This window comes from Triticum dicoccoides, chromosome 6B (genome assembly GCF_002162155.2).
Source record: "Triticum dicoccoides isolate Atlit2015 ecotype Zavitan chromosome 6B, WEW_v2.0, whole genome shotgun sequence".
Classification (NCBI taxonomy): domain Eukaryota; kingdom Viridiplantae; phylum Streptophyta; class Magnoliopsida; order Poales; family Poaceae; genus Triticum; species Triticum dicoccoides.
In genome coordinates this window covers 417,249,949-417,258,559 of record NC_041391.1, presented here as the reverse complement: position 1 = coordinate 417,258,559, position 8,611 = coordinate 417,249,949, and the positions used below count along the sequence as shown (strand labels likewise).

Sequence of the window (8,611 nt, the reverse complement as noted above, 5' to 3'; positions counted from 1 at the left end):
TGTTGAAAATATTGAAGTTATGCTTGTTTTGCCTTCCTATGGTAGTTGATTCTTGCTCCCATAGATTGTTTGCCCACAAAATCCCTATGCATAGGAAGTGGGTTAGGCTTAAATGTGTTTGTCATGTGTTTCATGATGCTCCCATTGTGTTTTAATTATTTACTTTTAGTGAGAATCATTGAACTCATCATGCCTAGCTAAAAGGCATTAAAAAAGTGCTTGTTGGGAGACAACCCAACACTTTTACCTACTGTTTTTGTGTGCTCACATGATTATGCCACTGTAGTAATCATGTTTTTATTGCTTTTGTTTCAATAAAGTGCCAAGTAAAGCCTTTGGGATAGCGTGGATGATAGTTGACTTGATTTTGTCCAAAAACAAAACCTTTTGCACTCAGTTCAGGAATTTTGAAAATTCACTGGAACATGCTTTTGATCTGAATTTTCTATAGGTGATAGATATACAAATTTCCTATGTTGTCCTAATTTTTCAGAATTTTTGGAGTAGCAGAAATATGGTTGAAGTACAAATTACTATAGACTATTCTGTTTTTGACAGATTCTGTTTTCAATGCATAGTTTGCTTGTTTTCTAGTTTCTATGACTTATATTGCTCAATATAAATTGCGAAAATGATATGCTACAGTATGCATTGTGTGGAAGCAATTATGAATCTTGTCTTTGACAGTACCAAATTGAAATGGTTTGCTCTTTATCATACTAACCTATCTCACGAAGTTCCGTTAAGTTTTGTGTGATTGAAGTTTTCAAGTTTTTGGTGAGATGTCGATACGAGGAGAACTAGCAAAGTGGCCCGCACATACGTGCGGGCTAGTATGTAATAAAGTTTGGTTAAAAGAATGTAACATTTGGTAGTTTTCTTGGTTGGTTGTGATGTGGTTATTTTTATGTAATAAAGTTTTTTTTCCCCGCAAAAAAAGGAATTCCTTCCATATTTGGGAGAATATCGTGAAGGTACACCCGCTTGAATTGTTGAAGATTGTCATGTGTTCAGGTGATCATGTTTTTGATGTTGATATGACTTGTCAGGAAAATTGAGCTTATCTGCCTTGATCCATCATGTCGTGGTAGATTTGTTCATGTAAAATATATAGTTGTTTTGCAAAGAAGTTCCATGCTCATTAATTTTGAGTCCAAATATGAATCGTTGGTATTGGTTATGGTTTTTATATTCGTATGATTATGTATTATATGTTTGATTTTTTATAATTTATGCTAAATACATGATATATGGACTATATTTTATTGGGCATGTGCACAGTACTTTTCTTGAGCATGTACACTGTACGTAATCCTGGCTAATATGTAGAAAATCTTGTGTTTATTTTCCGGCAAAAATAATCTTGTGTTTTTCTTTAAATAGTATTTTCTTTAGTTGTGCTTTACCCCAATAGGCTACGGAGATGCACACAACACAATGCTCACACATTTTCTCTCTTGCTCAGACCGTACCTTCACATGTGAGCATGTAGCTCTTGCACCGCTAAAAGAAACGTATTGCAGTTGCTTCCCTACAAATAAAAAATCGTACTCTTGCCCGATCCCCTTTCTCCTTTCCTTCTTCTCTCCGCTCGCTCATTCCAAAATTCCTACGACCGAATGAGATCCGACTGGTAACTCAGCTACCATCAGTTTGCTCTCCCTTTAGCTTGCTCGTCCTCGACTGAGGCACCTCCCAGCTCGACTCGCATGTGATGTGGGCTTGGATCTTGTCTTCCGCTGCCAGCTTGAATCCATCTTCAGCATGAGGATGGCGGCAGCGTTGTCTTCCCCTAGCGCGCGAGCCAGACGCATCGTCGTCGTTCCCAGTCGAGGCAGCCAGACACATCGTCGTCTTCCTCCACATCGGCAGCTTTCTTCGTCCTACAGGTTCCCCTTTCTCCTTTTCCTGATTGCGATTTTTTATTAACCTTTTATTATGTTTGTACGGTTGTATATACCAATATAATGTGATTAAGGTACTGCCTGTTAGTGGAAAATGTTTATTTTCTTATGCCCCTTCCACTTCTTTCCAGGCTTGGACCGTAATCGGCAGTATTAGCCCCCCTTACTCCAATTCATATTTAACACATATAAATAATAAAAACCTTACCCCAATTCATATTGAACAAATATATGTATTAATCAGTGTAATTGTGAGTAACTCTAGTTTAATATTTCCCAAAGACAAAAATGTATTTATATTAATAGAGTAGTAAAATAGGTCTGACCGCATTGTCATACAAATTATAATGATGCACAGATGCTCTTTATATTGTGTTGTACTATATATTAAGCCACAAATATCAGAAAATATAGTGTACATGTTTGGTATTGATTAACTATTTCCTTCAAATGTTGATGCACGTTTCCAGTACTTACGCAGAGCAGTGGACCATATTTGTCCTGCCATATCATGTTAGCATTGGTATGCTATTAATTTGTATTTTGAAGATAGTTTGCAGTGTACAAATTTTTCATGTACCTATTCTTATCTAAGAATCATACTAAAAGTGTTTTTGTTTTTCCATACCTTTAAAATAGTTCAGTATAGACAATGTTCTTGACCACATCATCCTCTTTGCTATCTTCATCATTTACCATTACACATTGTCCATCTCTTCTTGTGAATCTTGATAATGCTACGTGTAGCTATCCATTTGTGAACACTTGTTTAGGAAAATATAGTACTACCTTTACTTCTGTCTAGTGCCTCAAAGCATATCTTGTTTGCCATTAGACCTTCATCCCGTAGTATAAGTGACGTCTTTTTTAGTAGGTCAAGTGGGAACCTTAACATGTTGACTCTTCTGCAAGGATAGGGGGATGTGGAACCTCGAGTGTGCTCCCTATAGAAGCAGCGCTGCAATATGAGATGACACCACTGCTAGTACTATCTTTCCTTCGGAACACAACTTTGCTGTGATTGCCTCCGTAGGTATGTCTTACAGATCCCGCCATAGCCGTCCACAAATATATTCTTTCCCAAATTTTTGTTCATCGATTCCATTACTGAATCAAACGCATGTAGTTGTTCAGAGTTCATATTGCCAAAGATCCTGGAATGATGTTATCTCTTCATTGAGTAGTCTGTTTCCAAGTTACTTTATCTGTGAAGAATCCGAATGTTGTATTCCGGGGTATTCCTTAAATGTCTTTCCAGCTTGTCTCATGAGCTTATCTACTTTCACCAAGGCGTATCCTTGCTTCTGTGTATCTGTTAGTCAAAGTGTAGGATAGTTCAAGAGCCTTCTCTGCCTATACTCCATGTGTTCGCTTAGAACTTCTGAGCATGTCCCCCACAATATTTTTGGGCTTGTGACTTCAATGGCATAAGAGTTGTGAACAGTTGTCTTAGCTGGTAGCCAATCGCCCAGTCTGATGCCCCATTTATGCACTCAATCCACTCTGTCGTTGATATCCTAGTGCTTCGCAAGCAGATTTGTATGAAGTGTGGACAACTCCATTTACGGTTCCTTTTGAAAGACATGCATCCTTTGCGGGCGTTAAGTAGCATTCGCATGTAGTATTTTTCACCATTTGTTGTATGAGCATATATATCATTCCAGCGTATCTTCCTTTCTTTGTTTTGCCCCACTTTTTCTCTTTTTTCTTCCATACCCATTTTAACGGGAACTCTGCATATGTTAATTCTCTTGCTTCACGGGATCTTGTTTGTCTCCATCCACTATGTACATTTTGTTATTCCCACTCTTTCTTTCCTTACGATCTTTGTTAAATCTGTATAATCAGTTAAAATGATTTGTTGCTCATTCTCTAGGTGGAAACGCAACCTTTCGATGCAGGGATCTTGAAAGTGCATTTTGAACTGAAATATTCTTCAACACACGTCATTGCCTGATATGTACGTGTACTTGAGGCACCTATTGATCTTATCGTTTTCTATATACTGGTTATCCATCTTCACCTACAGTGGTATTACAGTCATATTTTTTAGGGAACTTTCTTATACATGTGTTGTCGACCATGCCACATGGTCCATGCAACATGTAGTTCTCAACCACTACATATCCTTATGGATCAACTAGTCTTGAATTTCAGTGCATGTTATCCTATCTACCTCTGATGGTTCGGGGTACTTGTGTTTCTTTTCCTTTCTGTCAAGGAATATGACTATGTGGGCATGTGGGAGATCCCTTTTTTGGAACTTTATTGTGTATATAACTGCAATTTTGAAATAACCGTTAGTTATTTTTCTATAGGGATATAGTAAGAGGTGTGATCAAGTAGTTGGGTATTACTAGCGAGTGTTTTTCTAAAGTATTACCTTTCTCTTATGTCTCTCACGAACTCCTTGAGCTTTATGTGGAACACTTGGTCAACAATTTCAGGTCTTTCTGATGCTGTTTGGCCTACTTCTTGTAGCATTGATTGAATTTCTGACTAAACTGTGTTGCATGTGAATGTCACAAATACATTGGGATATCCAGTCCATCGACATATTGTCATAGCGTCCTGGTTATTTTGTGCTTTGTATCTGGGGCTCCGTCGGCCGGGCGTGCCGCCGCGGCGGCCCTGAAGGCGAGCTCGAGAGCCGTCAGGGCTTCTTTGGTGTCCCTGGCTACGGTGAGGACGCCGCTACTCTCCGGCATCTTCATGAGGTTGTAGGCTGGATGGGTTGCCGCCATGAACTGAGCCAGGGAAGGGTTCCCAAGGATGGCGTTGTACGGGAGGCAGATGCGAGCGATGTCAAAGTCGATAAGCTCCGTGCGGTAGTTGTCGCGGGTACCGAAGGTGACCGGGAGGCGGATTTGCCCTAGGGGGCTGGTGGAACCGCTGCCAACTCCGGGGAAGGGCTTGGTGGGACGGAGCCAGCCGTACGGCACGTGAAGCAAGCCGAACGCTTCCATGGAGAGCATGTTGAGGCCGGCTCCGCCGTCGATGAGGGTCTTGGTCACTGCTACGTTGCAGATGGTGGGTGTGCAGAGCATCGGGAGTGCGCCTGAGCCAGCGGTGGTTGCGGGGTGGTCCCTCGAGTCGAAGGTGAGGTCGGCCTTGGGCACCGCCCATCCCGGAGGGGCGCCCTGCTACACAGAGGTGGCGCCAATTTGGCAGAAGAATTGCTTGACGTGGCGGTCCGAGGGCGGCGCCTGCGAGCCGCCGAGGAGGGTCGCAACGGCAAGGGGTGCTGGTGCCGCGAAGCGTTCGACAAAAGGCCGCGTAGCTCCTCCCAGGAAACCATAGAAGATCTTGGCAGGTTGAGCAGCCAGGCACGCGGCACACCGGTGAGTGCCATGGGGAACCAGTTGGCCATGACCTTGTCGTCGCCTCCTGCTTCCAAAACCGCCTCCTCGTACGCCAGCAGGAAGGCCGATGGATCCGCCGTGCCGTCATAGCGAGGCGACATCTCCGGACTGAACTTGTGCGGCCACTGCACTTGCCACAAGGCGGGGGTGAGGGCCCGGAGGCCCAGGGCCCCGTCGCGTGCGTTTGTCGATCTAGTCAGGGAAGCGGTGCCGGCCATGGGAGCAAGACGGAGAGGTGAAGCAGGCGAAGAGATGAAGTTTTGGCGCACCCCTACCTGGAGCGCCAAATGTCGGATTCTGGGTTTCGGCAAACCCTTGTGAGGTTCAAACTTTGGGGTGCGCACGAAGTATTCCATCTCCCTAGCTCGCTCGCTCAACGCTCTCACGGCCTAGCTCGACGAACCCAAAGAACACGAGACACAGAGATTTATACTGGTTCGGGCCACCGTTGTGGTGTAATACCTTACTCCACTGTGGTGGTGGTGGATTGCCTCGTGGGCTGAGGATGAACTAGTACAATGGTTGAACAGCCTCCGGAGGAGAGGTGTTCTTGAGCTCTATGAGCTGGAGAGGATGGTCTTGGTGGAATGGATCCGGTCCCAGATCAGTTCTCTCCGGTCTAAGATGATCCCCTCCTATGGTGGTGACTAGTCCTATTTATAGAGGCCCCGGTCCTCTTCCCAAATGTAGGCGGGAAGGGATCCCACGACGACCAATTTTGAAGGAAGACAACTAGTACAAGTTATCCTGACAAAAGTAGTCTTCGCCTGCCAAAGGCTCTGGTGGTGACGCTGTCGTGGGCTCTGCGATGACCTCCGTCCTGCCGTCCTGCTAGTCTTGGTCTCGTTGCACCGATATGAAAACCATTGCCTGATGCCTCTAGACTCCTCGTCCGCGCCTGCCTCTTTAGCACCAAAGAGGAAACTGGTACACTGCGCCCGCTGGCGCCCGCCTGGCCTTGGTCGACACGGCTCACGTCATGTGAACCTCGCGAGGTGCCCCTTGCATAGATATCTCCGCTCCTCGGGAGCGAGCCTGAGGAGGCCGCCCCCAGGGAGGTCTTGGTGTCGTCCGCCTCGCGAGGCTTGGTCCCTCGCGAGGGTCTTGAGCTGTTGCTGCTGATGTTAGGTCGTACCGGGCTGTTGGTGGAGCCACGCCGTGGGCCGCAGGCAGGCAAGTCTGGGTACCCCCGTTCCAAGCCGGAAGCGGTGACGGCGACGGCGGGAACTTGATTTGCTAGATGGGGACACCCTGGGGAAGCGGTAATGGCGACGCCGGGAACTTCTGGTGGATCAGGACTCCTGCCGGCGCGGTCGATGAGGGGCCGGAGCTGACCGGCGGTGGCTACTGCAGAGGAGCGCTGGGCGCAACGGAGGCCACTAGGAGCGGCGGCTACCACTATAGCCAGGGTGGGGCGGTGGTGGCGGTTGATGGCAGCTGCAGCGGCCCGGCGAGCGCTTTGGGGACGCCCTGGGCCAGAGGCGGAGCGCCGGGCGCGGCGGAGGCCGCCAGGAGCGGCGACTGCCACTTCAGCAGGGACGGGGCGTGGATGTCAGCTTCAGCGGCTGCGACAGCGGCCCGGCAAGCGCGGCGGAGGCCGCCTGGTGCAGCGGCTGCCACGGCAGCCACGGCGGCGTGGTGGCGGCGATGGTCGGCGCAGCCGGGTGCGGCCCGTAGGAACCGGCCAAGAACAGGCGGATCTCCTGGACTGCCTGGGTTAGGTCCCGCAGCGCCCCGGACGCCTCCTCCGGGGTGAGGATGGCGGGGGCGGGCGCGACGGAGGATCTCGGCAGCGGAAGAGACAGGTCGGGCAGGGGCGAAGACATGATCGAACCAAAGCTAGCTGATACCAAATTGTTATGGCGCCCTAAAAGGAGGGCGTGAGAGGGCCGGGCGGGGGCCTTTTTGTCCACGGCAGGGCAAGAGGGAAGGGATTTCCTTCTTAATTCTTACTTAATTAGATTGGTATCTTTCATCTCCTTATATAGAGAGGTTTACTTGATCCCTAAGCAAGCGACCCTTATCTCTAATTAACATAAGATTAATGGACTATACCGCCGGCCTAGGCCATTAGGCCCATTACGTACTCTAACATAGACACATAATAACTCAAGTTAACATCGATGCAGTGCTATCCAGATCGAACGCAACTGCGTGGTGAACGTGTGTACATGGAGAAAAATCAAAACTTGAGCCACGTACCTAGAAGGAAGGCAAGTATTGGATCAATCTTGTAGGGTCTCATGTTGCATGTGCATACATGGGGCAGAAAAATTAGAACCTGAGCTAAGTACCTACTCCCTCCGTTCCAAATTAAATTACTTGTAGGCAGATATGGATGTATCTAGATGTATTTTAGTTCTAGATACATCCATTTTTGCTCGACGATTAATTTGGAACGGAGGGAGTAGCTCTTTGTTGTTGCTTACTTGTAGGCAAGGCTTGGATCGATCTTATAGGGTTTCGTGTTGCATGTGCGTACATGGGGCATGCAGATTAAAACCTGAGCTGCTGATGGTAGGTAGATCGGCCACGGGCTCCGGAATACGGCGGCTAGGTCGACCGGCCATGGGCTCAGGAATATGACAGCTGCGTTATTCTTGATTGATCTTTATAGATAGGTTGACGAGGAGCAAGCTAGGGCATCCAAAAACATGGTGGCAATATCGTTTGAGGATGGAGAGCCCGCAACTTTGATTGGCTTTTTTTTTCTCTCTCGATTGGCTGCTTGAGATAGAAAAGTTGGGCAGTTAAAAATAAATCCATGGCATGGTGGATAATTTTTTCCAACTTCAATCTAATCTAATGGTTGTGGTTTATTGATTTACTAAATAGACGGACAAATGTTTCTAATTTTTGTGAGAATATCTAGCTACTATTGAAATCAGCTACTTTGCCATCTGCCAGCTCTTTGACGTCAGCTAACGGACGGCAAAGAAGTTCTTTGCCATCAGCTACCTGAAAGCAGACGGCAAAGAACAGGCTGATGACAAAGAAAGCCTTTGCCATCAGCCTGTTCTGCAAAGATTCTTTGCCGTCCGCTAGCGGACGACAAAGAGGGAGGGGGGCCCCACTGAGGAGCTGGTTAAAAAATACTTAACGGCCCCCCTCTTTGCCGTCCGCTAGCGGACGGCAAAGCGCACATTAGCGGACGGCAAAGGTGATGGACGGCAAAGATTAAACGTATCTAATGGCCGGCGCGCCCCACCCCCCCTCTCTCTCTGTTTCCCTCCCACATATGCGCGCTGCCGCCCCCACCACTCGCTGCCGCCCGGTCGCACCACCGCCCCGCCGCCCCACCGTCCTGTCGCCCCACCACCTCGTCGCCCCGGCCCCCTACCCCGT

At 47.5% G+C, this 8,611-nt stretch overlaps 1 long non-coding RNA gene across 1 annotated transcript in view; it reads left to right on the top strand.

Moving 5' to 3' along the window:
• Positions 1-1,485: 1,485 nt before the first annotated feature.
• Positions 1,486-8,611, top strand: part of LOC119325548 — a 9,161-nt gene continuing 2,035 nt past the window's right edge. Inside the window, exons 1-3 of the long non-coding RNA XR_005157575.1 lie at positions 1,486-1,889; positions 2,822-2,937; positions 3,781-3,864. This is a non-coding gene — a long non-coding RNA (uncharacterized LOC119325548). The remainder of the gene's footprint in view (positions 1,890-2,821; positions 2,938-3,780; positions 3,865-8,611) is intronic.